At 48.8% G+C, this 16,957-nt stretch overlaps 1 protein-coding gene across 1 annotated transcript in view; it reads left to right on the plus strand.

Annotated features, from left to right (window-relative positions):
• Positions 1–2,874: 2,874 nt before the first annotated feature.
• Positions 2,875–16,957, plus strand: part of Agpat4 (1-acylglycerol-3-phosphate O-acyltransferase 4) — a 124,286-nt gene continuing 110,203 nt past the window's right edge. The window contains exon 1 of the mRNA XM_004651094.2: positions 2,875–3,026. The gene's annotated coding sequence lies outside the window, so the exon portion shown is untranslated. The remainder of the gene's footprint in view (positions 3,027–16,957) is intronic.

Here is a 16,957-nt window from a genome sequence, read left to right on the forward strand (position 1 = left end):
TAGTGGTGTAACGTCTGCTGCTGTCTGACTAAATGTATGTACTATGCTCACCAAACTGCCCAGTAAGCACTTCTCTTAATGTTCATACCCATATATAAATGCTACCCTCATTTTTGGTAGAGAATCTTCTCTTTTCAGATGGCAGTGACCTTGGGATGACTCAGAAGGCATCATGGTGCTGGAAAGAAGTGACAGAGGAGTGCTCAGCACTGAAATATCTCAATCACACCTTCCATGGCTCAGGGTCCATTGCGGAAGAGGTGGCGGAAAGAATGTAAGAGCCAAAGGAAGAGTAGGACTCCTTACAATGTGCTCCTCCAGACACAAAATGGCCTGGATATCCATGACCTCACAGCGCCTGACACTATGTACACAAGACCATCTTAGTAGGAGGAAAAGATGATGACATCAAAATAAAAGAGAGAATGATTGAGAGGAGGAGGGGATATGATGGATAGTGGAATTTCAAAGGGAAAAGTGGGGGGAGGGAGGGGATTACCATGGGATATTGTTTACAGTTATGGAAGTTGTCAATAAAAAAAAAATCAGATAAAATTTTTAAAAAAAGGAAAGAAAGAGGCAGATAGAGAGAATGGGCACTCCAAGGTCTCTAGCAACTCTTGTGTCAGCTTGTACATCTGGTGTGTGCAGGGACCAGGGAATCGAATCTGGGTCCTTAGGCCTCACAGGCAAGCGCCTTCTCGGCTGATCCATCTCGCCAGCCCTCCCCTGCCTTTCAAAACCATGACTGTTAAGTCTGTGGAGAGGCTTGTCTTGTGAATGTACCACTGTCCAGAGCTGCCGGCAGCTGTACAATGACGATGCTTCAGGCTGTTCGGTAGCCTTTGGGTTTATCGCTTCTTGGGTGTAGCTGAGTTATCAAATTAAGGAGTGTGTTTTAAATCTGGTTTAGGCTAGGTCTGGCGGCACACACCTTTGATCCCAGCGGTAGGGAGGAGGCAGAGGTAGAAGGTAGATTGCTGTGAGTTCAAGACAAGCCTGTTACTGCAGAGTGAGTTCCAAGCCAGCCTGGACTAGAGCGAGATCTCACCTTGGAAAAAAATAAATCTTGTTTAATCGAATTCCAAAGCCCCGTTCACCATCCGCAGTGCAGGAGAGGCCGCACGGCTTACCACCCTCTTCCCACTGCGCAAGTGCTTTCTTCAGTGTTTGGCAAGCTGCTAGTGAGAGGACGGAGGCCTTTTCTTGTGTTTGGGTTTTTTTTTTTTTTTTTTGTCAGGTTGTATTTTGTTGCTGTTGTTGTTTTTACTGAGGTAAGATCTCACTCTAGCCCAGGCTCCTCTGGAACTCACCCCACTGAGGCTGGCCTTGAACCCTCGGTGATCCTCCCAACCTCAGCCTCCAGAGTGCAGAGGCTTTATACCCGCTTTTCTGAGTTACCACATTTTGGGGACCCCACCCTTTCCTGAGGAACCATTGGCAGTTGACTGGGTTGCTGAGGGTATCATTTTTTCCCCCTTAGTGATGTAGTCACTGGTAAGTTATCCACACACCAGAAAATAACACCCCACCCATGTTAATGCAGGCAATCCTAGTGAAACTGAGTCACACACAAAACAAGAGGGCTGGAGAAATGGCTTAGCGATTGAGGCACTTGCCCGCAAAGTCAAAGGACTCTGTCTGGTACTCTAGGACCCACGTAAGTCAGATGCGCATGGTGGCGCGAGCTTCTAGAGTTTTTTTTTTTTTTTTTTTTTTGCAGTGGCTGGAGGCCCTGGCCTGCCCATTCTGTCTCTGCCTCTTTCTCTCTTAAATAGCTAAAAGGAAGAAAGAAAGAAAGAACTGGAAAGAAAAGTAGAAGGGAGACTAGTTGGGAAGACGGGAAGGGGGACAAGAGAGTAATGTGGGTTATGATCAAAACCCATTGCATATGTATATGAGATTGTCAACAAATTTAAAAAAAGAAAGAAAGAAAGAAAGAAAAGCCACCTTTCTAGAGAACACGACTCCAGCCCTGTTTCCTGACTTGGATGTCCTCACCCCACTCGGCATCACGACCAAAGGAGAGCTCTCTGCACCCTCCTTGCAGGGGCGCAGGGGCACCGGGCGTGGGCACGATTGCTGCTCTCCGGAAGCGCGCTCAGGCCCTCGGTGAGCCGGGCGTACCCCCCCCCCCCGCCCCCGGGCACACCTGCGGTCCGCCGCTGGCACAGGGCGGCCAGCTGGGCGCGCTCCGCGTCCTGCCGGAGCGATGGGACCTGGCCTTCGCCCAGTCTCTCGGAGTCTCATGTCCACTTACTGAAGTCAGTAGGACCGCTCAGAGCCCCTATCCCCTTCCCCGTGCCCACTCCCCGCGTGCAAGTGCCACGTGTGCGCCCTCGCCGCTCCAGCCAGCCCCCGGTGCCAGGGTCTGGGGGAGAAGGTAACCCGCGCCCCATCCCCTCCACCCCATCTCGATGGTGGAAAGGAGAGGCGATCGCCTGCTGTGTTTGTTTAGAGCGCGGCGCAGCGGCCAGCGCCGATGTCGCCTTGTGAATGGGAAGAGGAGGAGGAGGAGGACGGCTTCCAGGTGGCGGCGCCCAGGGCGGGAGTCCGAGGTTGCCGGAGCCATTTCTGCGCGGGGGATGCAACAGGACCCGGGGAGCAGGCCCGCCTCGTGGGGGGCGGGGGGCGGTGAGGATGCCGGCCGCTGGCCGAGCCGGGCTCCCACCCCTCGCCCCCCATTCGAGCGCGGGGCCGAGCGGGGCGCGCGTCCTTACACTCATTGGAAGGGGAAGAGTGACTCATGTTTCGCCAGCGCGAGCTCCCCTCCCTGCCAGCGGCTCCGTCGTAGCTTTAAAAGGAAGTGACATGGGTGGGTAGAGACGTCAGCTGAGGACCACTGTTTTTTTTTTTTTCCCTTCTTCCCGAAGGGTCCACCCCTTTGGGTGGAGTCTCGCTTTTTTTCTTTCCAGTGTTGGCTGACTTACAGATCCGACAAAGTAGAGACAATTTCTGAACCCCAGCAGGGCTGCCTCGCAGTTTCTGGCTCCCGAGAGCATCTGCCCGGGGCTGCCAGGAAGGAGGTAGGTTCTGGCCCGGCCGTTCCCGGGCACCTCCGACCGGGGTGTGGCTGCTTGAACGCACTGCCTTCCCCAGCGTGGCTCCCTCTCTCCCTGCCCGGCTTTCCTGGGACCTCTGGGAAGGGGAGGCTCGGAGCTGGCTTGGGTGGGGGGTGCTGTGGGAAGGAGGAATGGGGTGGTCTTGGGCGCGCGGGGGTCGCCGCTGACCGCCCAGGACCACGGCTTTGTGCCTGGATGCGAGGCGCCTTTCTGGGTTTTGAGCGCACCCCTCTCGGGGATGGAAGCATTCGCCTGGCCACTGATGAAGCCGGGGGGAATGTTCTTGAGATGTACTGCTCTCTTTTGTGTGTAATGCAACATGTTCTTCTGTCGGTGGCGTTTCTATAGCAACCACACACACACACACACACACACACACACACACACACTCCACGAAAATACAGCCCCGATCTAAATTGATTTATTTGTATTTCCTTCCTGCGCCTGGTCCGCCCGGGCCTAGCTGGATCCCGGCTCTGTGGCTACCCCCTCCTCACTTACATTTTGGTTTTTCCCTTATCACTGGAGGGCTGGGGGAGGGGAGTTGTCAAGGAAACCAGCATTTGTAATCACCTCTTTATTTACTTTTCTGCTCGGGAATTCTCCATCATATCTTAAGAATTTTAACAAAAGGTATGCTTTAATGCTTCTGTAGGTCCTCAGGTTTTTTTCCCCTCCCCCCTCCTTTGCATTTTGAGAAAACCTAAACATTTCTCAAGATTAGATATTGACGGGGAAGGAGCTGGCGGGGGGGGGGGGGGGGGGGAGGAGGGGGGAGTGGTTAACTCTTCATAGAAAGTTTCAGGGAGGGCACTGGAGACTTCGCCCACAGATAAACATGTTATCAGCTGGCCTACAAGTCCCAACATGTGTAAGAAAGCTCCAAGGTGAACTTCATTTAGCCCCAAATCAAAGTTCAGCCCGCGGAAGGAATGGTAACTTCCAGGCAGGCAGGACCCCCAGGCGTCATGCCTCCCTCTGGTCACCCGCCGCTCACCCTTCTCAAGGTGAAGGTTGGTGGACTCTCTCTCTTCCCAGAGTGGGCGAGGACGGGGTGATGTGGGAATAGCAATCAACAACCTCCGATGGGAAAACAAGAACTTGTCTCCAGAGAAGGGAGAAAGTGCACGCTGAGCTGATGAGGATGTGCACGGCCGCGTGCATGTGTGTGTGCATGGACAGAGGCGGAGGCGCACAGCTGGGGCTGTAATGTCAAGAAGTCCTTTTTGTTTTTCTTTTTCTCCTTTGTTGTTTCGAAGTAGGGTCTCACTCTAGCTCAGGCTGACCTGGAACTCACTATGTAGTCTCAGGGTGGCCTTGAACTCACCGTGATTCTCCTACCTCTGCCTCCCGAGTGCTGGGATTAAAGGCTGCACCACCACGCCTGGCTTTCTTTTACTGTTATTATTATTATTATTATTATTTTTGAAGCAGAGTTTCACTCGTACCCAAGCTGCTCTGGATTCACTGTAGCCCAGGCTGGCCTAAAACTCACTGTAGTCCACCTACCTCAGTTTCCCGAGTGCTGGGATTAAGGCGCCCACCACCACACCCCGCTCATGATGTCCATGGGGAGAAAAAGAATTGATGGTTCAGGAAAATGAAACATGAGAGAAAATTCCCAAACAATAAGCAAAGATAAACAGTAGAGGCAAAGAACACATCTCTGAAATGACAGTCCAGATGGCCCTAGCTCAGGCTGACCTGGAATTCACTGTGTACTCTCAGGGCGGCCTTGAATTCCCGGGGATCCTCCTACCTCTGCCTCCCGAGTGCTGGGATTAAAGGTGTGCGCCACCACGCCCAACTGAAGTTGGTACTTTTATAAGTACTTCTAATGAAATATTTGATAATGGACCGTGGTCTTTTAATGGGCATGCCCTGGGGCCAGAGTTACCTCTTTAAGATAAACCAGTACTTAATACTAGTACGAAATGGTCAGAAAGAAAGTAAAAATGAAAGATGCGTGCTGTCCCCTTCCTCTTTGGAGAGACCACCTGTTGTGCTGGTTCTGTCCTCAGCATAGTTTGGGGCTACTAAAGCCAAAATTGCTCCTAAGGAACTTTGGTCTCCCTGGCTTAGGAAAGCAGGAAAGAAGGATGGCTATAAAGAGGCCCAGTAGAACAAGATCCTTTACCTAGGGCTTAAGTATCTACTCGTGCAAGAGATCTTAAGCATTTCAGATACAAAAGTTACTCAAGAATGGGAGCTAACTAGCACTGCATGAAACTAGCCAGATGGCTGGGGCTGGTGTTCAGTAGTGGGGCCCTTGCCTCCACTGTCCAAGAAACAGGCAAAAACGCCTGGCACGTGTGAGTTACCACGGAGAGCGGTGGGTTGCAGCTTCTGATGTGTGCAGAGTTCTGGTCAACACTCATGCCTGGGCACGGGATTTTCAGACCTGAAAACGGACCTCTGGGATGCCGATTACCAAATCCAGCAGACAGTGTGTTAGGCAAAGTCAGCTTGGGGCACATTCTTGAGTTTCCAAACTTGGGATTGTCACAGCAGACTCCTAACTCCAATGCAAAGGGAAAGTAGCAGGAATCACATGGAAGCACAATCCCACGGGAGCAAGCAAAAACCACTTTCCGGGGCTGGAGAGATGGCTTCGTGGTTAAGGTGCTTGTCTGCAAAGCCAAAGGACCCCCATTCAATACCCCAGGAGGTGGTACATGCATCTGGAGTTCATTTGGGTGGAGAGCTTGGCATGTGCCCATTCTCTCTCTTTTAAAAAAATTCATTTTTATTATTTTTGAGGTATGGTCTCACTTTGAATTCATTACGTAGTCTCAGGGTGGCCTTGAACTCATGGTGATCCTCCTACCTCCACCTCCCAAGTGCTGGGACTAAAGGCGTCTGCCACCACGTCTGGCATCATCGTCATTATTATTATTATTATTATTATTATTTTGTTTTTTCAAGGTAGAGACTCACTCTGGCCCAGGCTGAGCTGGAATTCACTATGTAGTCTCAGGGTGACCTCAAACTCATGACAATCCTCCTGCCTCTGCCTCCCGAGTGCTGGGACTAAAGGAGTGCGCCCCCTCACCCGACTATTCTCTTATCGGCCTCTTTCTCGCACACACACACTCTCTCTCTCAAATAAATAAGCATGTTTAATAAAACCACTTTCTGATATCCAGATAGAGGTGAGTGTTGTAATGCAAGGTCTCCTAAGAAGGGCTGACTGAGGCAGCGGAGGGGCGGCTCTCCGATGGGGAAGGGCGCCGCTGCGTTGGCGTGTGTCCCAAGGCCGGGAGGCTCAGGGGAGAACCAGGTCTGTGTGCTCAAGCTAAATATCCCCTCTACTGGGCAGCACCTGGGGTGGGCAGCGCACAGCCGGGGAGGAGGAGGCCAGGGCACAGATGGGAGCAGGGCACACAGAGGGCAGGCCTGCCAGGCTGCTGAAGCCTCCAGGAAAAGAGACAGGGAAGGGGAGCAGGCCAGAGCTGGGTGACCAGGAATGGACCTTGGGTTGAGTTTCAGATTCTCTGCCAGGGCTGTGGGAAAGAGGCAGCTTAAAGCACATTTCCTTTTTGCAACACACGTACTGTGTATCTATTGTGTGTCAGGGCTGTGGACACAGTTAGGAGCCAGACCAAATAAGAGTTGAAACAGTAACAGTCTTTACCGGCCAGTGGGTGCTTAAGGGATTCTGTGACTAGCTGATCTCCATTTTTCCTCAATGACAAAATGCAAATAATAGTAACAAATAAAGTAATAGAATAATAGTAATTTTTTGTTAAACATCATCATGAAACAACTTCTCTAACCTGCCTTTTCCCCCATAGAATTCACTCTTGCTTCTCAAAGGTTTCCCACCTGACTTACATGTATATATGCTTGCAAATAAATAAATGAATACATTCTAAAGATTTTGCTTTTATTTATTTTATTATAGTCAGAGAGGGAAGGACAGAGAGAGAGAGAGGGAGAGAGAGAGAGAGAGAGAGAGAGAGAGAGAGAGAGAATGGGTGTGCCAGGGCTTCTAGCCACTGCAAACGAACTCTCCAGACACATGCACCACCATGAGCATCTGGCTTACATAGGATCTGGAGAATTGAACCTGGGTCCTTAGGCTTTGCAGGCATGCACCTTAAATGCTAACCCATCTCTCCAGCCCATAATTTTTTTTAATTATTTATTTGCAAGGAGAGAGAGAGAGACAATGGATATACCAGGGTCTCTAGCCACTGCTAACAAACTCCAGATGCATGCAGCACTTTGTGCATCTGGCTTTACGTGGGTACTGGGGAGTCGAACCCAGGTTGTTAGGCTTTGCAGGCAAGCACCTTAACCTCTGAGCCATCTCTGCAGCCCCCACCTGACTAATTTCTGTCTTCATTTTGTTCCTGCGATCTGGTTTGTTCTGGCCCCTACATCCTGTTAATCCCCACTCCACTCACCCGCATGCACACACTTCCATCTGCCACGGCATTGCCCATTCTCCCAGACGTGCATTCACTCATTCACTCCCTCATTCACTCATCAGATCACACGGAGTATCTTGTTACAGGCACTGTCATTACAGAGACAGCAGCAGAGACGAAAGCCGTCCTCCCCTCCAAAAGGCCTGGAGCTGGCAGGCAGACATTGTGGAAATTGCCCTCACGAGGAGGTAGCACTTTGATAGAGATATTTATTGGCCAATGTCCCTGAATGCTGTTTCATTGAACAATTTTATATGTAGATTATAGAAGGCAAGGAAAGAGGGTGTGATTAGCTGTTGTCTATTTTGTACTTTTCTTGTGTTTTCCACATTGGTTGAACATGAGGCTGGGAAGCACTTGTTAATTAACAAGATGGGAAGAAGTGGGTGTTTTGTATGCTGAAGACATGGAAGACTCATGTGTCCTCTTCTTGAAAGAACCAGAGAGTAAGATCCTCTCTAACCTTGTCTTTGAGACTTGTGCTTTCTGGGGATTATGGCACTCCCTTGGGGAACTTTTTAGAAAGAAAAGCCACTTGCCCCCAAATTCTCTGCCCATTGTTTATTTCCCATAATGCAGTGCCAGCCTGTCTCGTTCTAACAGAAAGAAGAAAGCTTGACTCCTGACGTTTGCAGCCAGTCATATCAAGAAACAGCAGCTCATCTTGGAGCACTTTCTTCAAAGAGCTCCTCCTGCTAGACTTGTTTTGCCCTACTTAATTTCTGTTTTTTTTTTCCCTTTCAATATTTTTATTTATTTATTTGTTGTAGAGAGACAGAGAGAGAGAGAGAGAGAGAGTATGGTGGACATGTCAGGGCTCCCACTGTGGCAAATGCACTCCAGATACACTTGCTACTTTTATGCATCTGGCTTTACGTGTGTTCTAGGGAATTGAACTCCGACCATCAGGCTCTGCAAGCAAGCACCTTTAACCACTGAGCCCCCTCTCCAGTCCTGCCTTACTACATTTCTACCTTCAGCCTGGAAACTAAATGCCCAGCGTGACAAAGGTCATCCAGAGAGACCCACACTTGTCTCACTTCGCTGACCTTGGGAGAGGACGTTTAACAAGTTTTCAGTTTTTCTTTGTTATTTTTATCTCCAAGGAAAGTAGTTTCTTCCTTCGGCCAGAAACCGTTCTGCTAACTGGTCTGGTAACTGGTTGCCTCACTTTCCCATTTTGCTTTGTTAGACACACTGGCCAGTTACTTCATGAACCTGGGCTCTTCCTGGCTGCGTGGCTACACTCTGTGACCGTGTTCCTTTACTGTCTTGGGTTCGTGTGCATAGTATGGGATACACACACACACACACACACACACACACACACACATATATAAATTTTTTTTTTTGAGGTAGGGTCTCAGTCTAGTCCAGGCTGTCCTAGAATTCACTCTGCAGTCTCAGGGTGGCCTCGAACTCATGGTGATCCTCCTACCTCTGCCTCTTGAGTGCTGGGATTAAAGGTGTGTGCCACCACGCCCAGCCCTTGTTCTTTTTATTTGTTTGTTTATTTTCCCAAGGTAGGGTCTTGCTGTAGCCCAGGCTGACCTGGAATCTACTATGCTGTCTCAGGGTGGCCTCGAATTCACAGTGATCCTCCTACCTCTGCCTTCCCCAGTGCTGGGATTAAAGGAGTGTGCCACCATACTAGCCTTTTTATTTTTCTTTTGAGCTAATGTTTTTGTGAATTTTTTATACATGAATACAATGTGTTTTAAACATAATCCCCTCTATTAACTTCTTGCCCCCTTCCCCATCCTCCTTCTAGTGAACCCCTTCTTCTTAACTAATCCCCCTTGTACTTTGATGTTTTCGTGCACATGTGTGCGTGCGTGTGTGACCCACTGAGTTTAAAGTTGCCCGCATGTGCATGGGTGGGGTGTTATTTACCACAGCATGTACAACTTGTCAGTGGCCACAGCGCTGCAGAAAAAGGTTTTCCACTCTCCCAGCAACCATTATCAGCCGGTGAGCCCTCAGGGAGGGATGGAGACGTCAGGCCCTGGTCCACCACCATCTATGATGGAATATTGACAGGTCTGTTGTTTTCCAGGTAGCAATAGTTGCTGTGAGGTCATGAACATAAAGGCCTGGGGTTCTCTGTCTCACACTCTCTCTGTAAAAATTTATTTGCCAAAATAGACAACAGCTTGGCTTTGGCCATGAATACTCATCTCCTAATCCCCCAGGCTGTACAGGCATGCTCTAGTTTACTATATGTGGTCAAGGCATAAGTAGCAAAAGACAAACATGGCACTGTTTTTCTTCCCAATATATTTTATTATTATTGATTTATTTATTGGTTTTTTTGAGGTAGGGTCTCACTCTAGCTCAGGCTGACCTGAAGTTCCCTATGTAGTCTCAGGGTGGCCTTGAGCTCATGGTGATCCTCCTACCTCTGCCTCCCGAGTGCTGGGATTAAAGTTGTGCACCACCACGCCTGGCAATATACTTTATTTTTATTTATTTATTTATTTTACAGAGAGAAAGAGGCAGAGAGAGAGAGGGAGAGAGGGAGAGAGAAAGGGAATGGGCATGCCAGCTATTGCAAACAAATTCCAGATGCATGCGCCCCCTTGTTCATCTGGCTTAAATGGGTCCTGGGGAATTGAACCTGGGTCTTTTGGCTTTGCAGGCAAGTGCCTAAACTGCTAAGCCATCCCTCTAGCCCATAGCACTGTTTTTAACACACAGAACAGAGCAGTGGGCACTGAGCGGGTGTTCTCGCCAGGAGAAAAGATGGGCACAAGCAGTCATACCATTAGGTTTGCCCATTGTGGGCCTTTCTGCCAAGCCCTCCCAGGGTGACATAGCATGGCATCTTAGTCTCATCAATGTTGACACTTGGGACCACATGACTCTTGGCTGAAGCATCCCTGGCTATTGTCCACTAGATGCCAGGAGAAACTTCCCCAGGCCTGGGCATTATAGCCCAGAATAACTGAGAGCTTTCCTGTCCCCTGAAGCTTTCCACACAAGGCGCCTGTAGGAGGAAAGGTGCCTTTGATCCTCAGGGGGTTTTGCAGATAATTCCTCCCTCCATCTATGGGCATGGCAGGTGACCTTGTAGACACATGTCATGTGACTGCCCAACCCAAAGGGTCCATGAGAATGCCAGTGGCCCGCCTTTGCAGAGGGCGTCCTATGCCTCAAGTGGGTCTGAGAACTGAACGTTTACTGACCCATTTTGGCTTGTAGCAAACTGCTGTCGCTTTCTAATTACAGATAAGAAAAGGGTGGCAAGAGGAAGGGCTTCATCTCTCATGGTCACAAGTAGCCCAGTTGACATTTGGACCCCGACCCTTGCTTTTCAGAGCACTGGCTGTCACCCAGCACACTCCCACTCTTGCTGGAGAGAGTCCTTCTAGGCTGGAGCCTAGAACATAGCACACATACGCAAACACACACACACACACACACACGCACACACGCACAAACACTCACAGAAAGAGTATTGTTGTGGCCTCCTCACTGCTGGGACTAAACACCCGGCCAGAAGCAGTTGATGGGATCAAAGGGTTTTGTTGCAGTCAGGTTCGCATTGCTGGTAGACATCACCCAACCAAGAGCAGCTTGTGGGACAAAAAAGGGTGGGGGGTTATTTTGGCTTTCAGACTCGAGGGGAAGCTCCATGATGGCAGGAGAAATAACGACATGAGCAGAGGGTGGACATCACCCCCCTGGCCAACATCAGATGGACAACAGCAACAAGAGAGTGTGCCAAACACTGGCAAGAGGAAACTGGCTATAATAGCCATAAGCCCGCCCCCAACAATACACTGCCTCCAAGAGGCTTTAGTTCCCAAATCTCCATCAGCTGGGATCCTAGCATTCAGAACACTTGAATTTGTTGGGGGACACCTGAATCAAACTACAGGTTTATTTGGGATTACAGTTTTGAGGAAAAGTTTTGTCATGGCAGGAAAAGCATGCCAGAGAGCTGGGCATCACATCCTGGCACATCAGTTGGGACGAAGCCATGAGAACGAGCTAGCTGGCACTGTCCAGAGTGAAGGAGCTGGATTATAAAACCCCAGGGACACATCTTCTCCAGTAAGGTTCCACCTCCCAAAGAGACTAAGTATGAGGCTTAATCACAAGCACATGAGGCTATGAGCACATTTCACATTCAAAGTATCATGTACATATATTTAAAGGAACAAGTGTCTCCCATATAGAACCTCCCATTATAAGCCTTTAATTCTCTTTTGTTTAAATTTTTTTTATATTTTATTTTTATGTATTTATTTGAGAGACAACTAGAGAGAGAGAGAGACAGACAGAGAGAGAATGGAAGCACCAGGGCCTCCAGCCACTGCAAACAAACTCCAGATGTGTGTGGCCTCTTGTGCATCTGGCTTACATGAGTACTGGCAAATTGAACCTGGGTCCTTTGGCTCTGTAGGCAAGTGCCTTAACTGCTAAGTCATGTCTCCAGCCCATAAATTATTTTTTAAAATATTTATTTATTTGCAAACAGAGGGAGTTAGAGAGAAGAGAGAGAGAGAATAGGCATACCAGAGCCTCCAACCACTTCTAATGAACTCCAGATATATGTGCTTCTTTGAGCATCTGGCTTTACATGGATACTGGGGGATTGAACCCAGGTTGTTAGGCTTTCCAGGCAAGCACTTTAACTGCTGATACATCTTTCCAGCCCTGAAAATTATTTTTATTTGTTTATTTGAGGGAGGGAGAGAGAGAAGAGAGGGAGAGAATAAGTACTCCAGGGCCTCCTACCACTGCAAAAACAAAACAAAACAAAAACTCCAGATGCATGTGCACATTTTGTGCATCTGGTTTTACATGGGTACTAGGGAATTGAACCTAGGCCTTTAGGCTTTGCAACAAGTGCTTTTAACTGCTGAGCCATCTCTCCAGCCATGCTTCTTTCTCCTATCTTTATTCCTTTCCCTCCCTCCCTCCCTCCCTCCCTCCCTCCCTCCCTCCCTCCCTCCCTCCCTCTCTCTCTCTCTTTCTTTCTTTCTTTCTTTCTTTTTGAAGCAGTATCTCATTGTAGTACCGGCTGATCTGTAACTCACGATGTAGCTCAGGCTGGCCTTGCACTCATGGTGATCTTCCTGCCTTAGCCTCCTGGGTGCTATGATGAAAGGCTCGCACCACCAAGCCTGGAGCTACACCGAGGACTAAGCATCTCACTACAGGTGATCTCGCCAAAGAGGATAGGGTCGGCACGCATCTTTCATTGTTACTTTCTTTCTGACTGTTTCATACCAGCAACAGGTACTGGTTTATCTTAAACAGGTAACTCTGGCCCTCAGGGCTGCCCGTCAGAAGAACAGGTCCATTATCAAACATTTTGTTAGATGTACTAATAAAAACACCGACTTCAGTCAGCCTGCTCATAGGCCCATCTGGACTGTCTTTTTTTTTTTTTTTTTTTTAATTTGGGGGAGAGAGAGTGAATGCACACACGGACTCTGGCCACTGCAAGTGAACGCTAGATACGTGTGCCACTTTGTACATCTAGCTGACGTGAGTAATGGGGAATCAAACCTGGGTCCTTAGACTTCCCAAGCAAGTACCTTAACTGCTAAACAATCTCTCCAGCTCTTTCCTTTTTATTTATTTTTCAAGGTAGGGTCTCACTGTAGCCCAGGCTGACCTGGCATTCACTGTGTAGTCTCAAGATGGCTTTGAACTCAGGAATCCTCTTTCCTCTGCCTCCCAAGTGCTGGGATTAAAAGGCGTGTGCCACCACACCCAGCTTTCTTTCTATTTATTTAAAAATATTTTATTTATCTGAGAGAGAGACAGACTCATCTTTGTTTTGAAGAACCGTATCAATACTGCAAGACCGCATTTTAGAAGCTGGAGAACTAAGAGCAGTGTGTGTCAGACAAGCTACTATGGTTCGCTGGGAGTATAGCCTTATGTAAAGTGGTGGCCAGGGAGAGGGATCTGCAATTGAAATCTCTAACTGACAATGCAGTGTGTACAGTAAAGCCACTGTCTGTTCTCTAGGCCCATGTGTGCCTAAGGACAGAACCTCACTGCGTGCACACAGCTACGGGTCCCTGGGGCTGCTCTTCCTGGTCCCGAAGGTGGGTGGATGGAGTCCCAGCTTTCAATGTTTTGTTTACTTTTGTCACCAGTTATTTTTTTTTTTCTGTAATTGTCTCCTATTATTATCTCAGAAGATATGCCAGAGCTTATTTTATTTTTACCTAATTGAGAGAAAGAAAGAGGTGAGGCAGGAGGAGAGGGAGAGAATGGCATACCAGGACCTTCAGCCGCTGCAGACAAATTCCAGTTGCATGCGCCCCCTTGTGCATCTGGCTTATGTGGGGCCTGGGGAATCGAACCTGGATCCTTTGGCTTTGAAAGCAAGCGCCTTTAACCGCTAATCCATCTCTCCAGGCCCCGAGCTTATTTTAGACAAACTTTGAACATAAGAACAGGAGGAATTAATTGAGAAAAGTGCAAGATTTGGTCAGCTTCCCACTCCACTCGGCTCCTCAGTCTGTTGCCCGTGCACAGAGGTGACAGAGGTTGAGCTTTAAAGATGCAAGAATGGCGCCAGCGAACCTTCTTCCCAGGACGCTGTAACCAGCAACACCCAGTCAGTGCGGCCACGGAGAGCTGTCCTGCGTCCTGCTTGTAAATCACCCTGGCTCGCTCCCTCTCTTGGCTCTCTTTAGCTGTAAGGAAGAGTGGGCGGGAAGGATGAAGATGAGCATTTTGCTCTACAGTGTGGAAGAAGCCGGCTTAGCAGTGTCGGTCGGCACTCTCTCTTACCCGCCATTCTTCCTCCAGCCTTAGCAGACAGCTGCCCCTTCTCGATGCATGAGTATACTGTGTGAGAAGGATTTCTTTATAGCATCAGCTTTCTTTTTTTCTAAATTCTATTTTTATTTGAGACAGACAGAAAGGGAGAGAGAGAGAGGACAGAGAGAGAGAGAGAGAATGGGCATGCCAGGGCTTTTAGCCACTGCAAACGAACTCCAGATGCATGTGCCACCTTGTGCATCTGGCTTATGTAGGACCTGGAGAATAAAATCTGGGTCCTTAGGCTTTGAAGGTATGTGCCTTAACAGCTAAGCCATCTCTCCAGCCTTTTTAAAAAATATATATTTTATTTATTTGAGAGAAAGAGGCAGATAGAGAAAGACAGGGAGATAATGGGTGCACCAGGGCCTATAGCCCCTGCAAATGAACTCTGGATATAGCATCATCTTTCTTTTGCATGTGTGTGTGATAGGAAGTGCATGTGTATGCATGTTCATACTGTGTATGTGTGACCATGTGTGTGAGTGTGGGCACACACCTGCCATGGTGCATGTGTGGAGGTCAGAGGACAACATCAGGTTGCAAGGTGAGGGCCTCACACCTTGTTTAAGGTAGAGCATCTTGTTCTCCACCGCCTTTGCCAGGGCAGCGGGCCCGCGAGCTTCTAGTAAATTCTCCCATTCCTTCTAGTATATTCTCCATTTCTTTCTCACCGTGGGCTCGCTGGGGTTATGGCTGTCTGCCATAGCATGTGGTTTTGATGTGAGTTCTGGGAATCTGAGCGAGGTGTTTGCACTTGGGTGGCAAGTGTGAATTGAGACGTCTCCCAGCCCTTCCACCTTATTTTTCAGGCAAAGTCTCTCCCTGTACTCAGAGCTCACCAGTTTGGCTTGTCAGGTTAGCCAGCAAGCCTGGGGACCCCCCTATCCCTCAGCTCCCCAAAACGGGGATGACTGGCCATCACTCCATGCCTGCCATTCATGTGGGTGCTGGGGATCCAAACCCGAGTTCTCATTCTTTCATCTTCGCAGCACCAGTTTCAATTATTTTAATTACTGCCTGGGGTTCTTAAGGCCAGCACGAGCTTCCTAATGGCACCACGTTTAGCACTAAGCAGGTGTCCTTGCTGGGAGAGAAGATGGGCACAAAAAGTCAGGCCATTAGACGTGCCCGTCTTGGGCGCCTCCCACCCAGCCTAGCCCTCGCAGGGTGACATTCCTCAAGGGCTTCTCAGCTCCTCACCGTTGACTTGTGGGGTCCAGGTGCCTCTTGGTTGTGAGGGTTCTTGTCAGGATAATCTGATTGCAGCATCCATGGCCTTTGCCCAGTAGATGTCAAGAGTCAGGGCTTTTGCCAGGCTGGTTGACCCGTGAGCTTCGAGATGATTCCCTGTCGCCACCTTCCTTCCTTCTCGTACTGGGATTACGCATTCCCTGTCTCTACCTTTCTTCTTGGGCCACAGCACCTGGCTTTTGCATGGGGCTAAAGATCTGAACTCAGCTTCTCACATTTGCACAGCGACTGCTTTACCCCTCTCCCAGCCCCCTGCTGAGCTTCCTCAGGCAGCATCCTTCGCTCAGCATGTTCTAGGTGGTAAGTGTTTTGAATCTGTCATGTCATTCTTACTACAGCCATGCAGGTTTATCAGTCATTTTCTCTGGTCTCATTTGAAATGGAGGTTCACCAAGACGAAAGAACTTTACTGAAGTCTGCTTGGGACACCTGAGCACACTGTGACGTCACTCCGTAAAGAATTGTGAGGCATTTGCACACATGTGTGTTGCTTAGTCTTACCTTGCCTGAAATCTCTGTTGGTTTTCTTTTGGTGTGAAAACACTTCCATTAGCTTCAAAATGTTCAGAGAATTTTATATTTCACCCTTCCCCCCCACTGTGAATCTTGGGGAAATTATCAGAAGTCATGTAGATCAAGTGATGTAATGAAAATTCGTGATGTCCCTGAAATCCTAGTTTGCCCTCTGTCCCTAGAGTTCTAATGGGTAAAGTTTTGAGAGGTTGACGAGGAGATGATGGAGGCCTTTGCAATGTGTGCTGTTGTTTTGATTGTTTAAATTAGTTCTACTTTTAAATATTTTAATTAATTAATGTGTGTGTGTGTTACACATGCAAAGGTGTGCATGTGGAGGTCAGAGGACAACCTCAAGGTGTAATAATTTTTTTTTTTAGTTTCAAATTTTTATTAACAACTTCCATGATTATAAAAAATTATCCCATGGTATTACCGTCCCTCCCCCCATCTTTCCCCTTTAAAACTCCATTCTCCATCATATCCCCTCCCCATCTTAATCAAGGTGTATTAAATAATGTGTGTGTGTGTATGTGTCCCACGTGCCGCGCGTGCATGTGGAGGCCAGAGGACAGCCTCAAGGTGTGTGTGCCGCGCCCTCTCTGAGACAGGGTCTCTCAGTCACGGCCCAGCTGGCCCTCTGGGGCTTCAGACACCGTTGGCTCTGCCTCCCTTCCTCTTAGGTGAGGACCACAGATGCACGTACCAGTTTGCACCCAGCTTTACTGAGTGCTGGGGAATCCAACCTGGGTTGTCTGAGGCGTCTCCCCAGCCCTAGTTCTAATTTTTTTTTTTTTTTTTATTTGAGAGCGACAGACACAGAGAGAAAGACAGATAGAGGGAGAGAGAGAATGGGCGCGCTAGGGCCTCCAGCCTCTGCAAACGAACTCCAGACGCGTGCGC

Source organism: Jaculus jaculus, chromosome 9 (genome assembly GCF_020740685.1).
Source record: "Jaculus jaculus isolate mJacJac1 chromosome 9, mJacJac1.mat.Y.cur, whole genome shotgun sequence".
Taxonomy (NCBI): Eukaryota; Metazoa; Chordata; class Mammalia; order Rodentia; family Dipodidae; genus Jaculus; species Jaculus jaculus.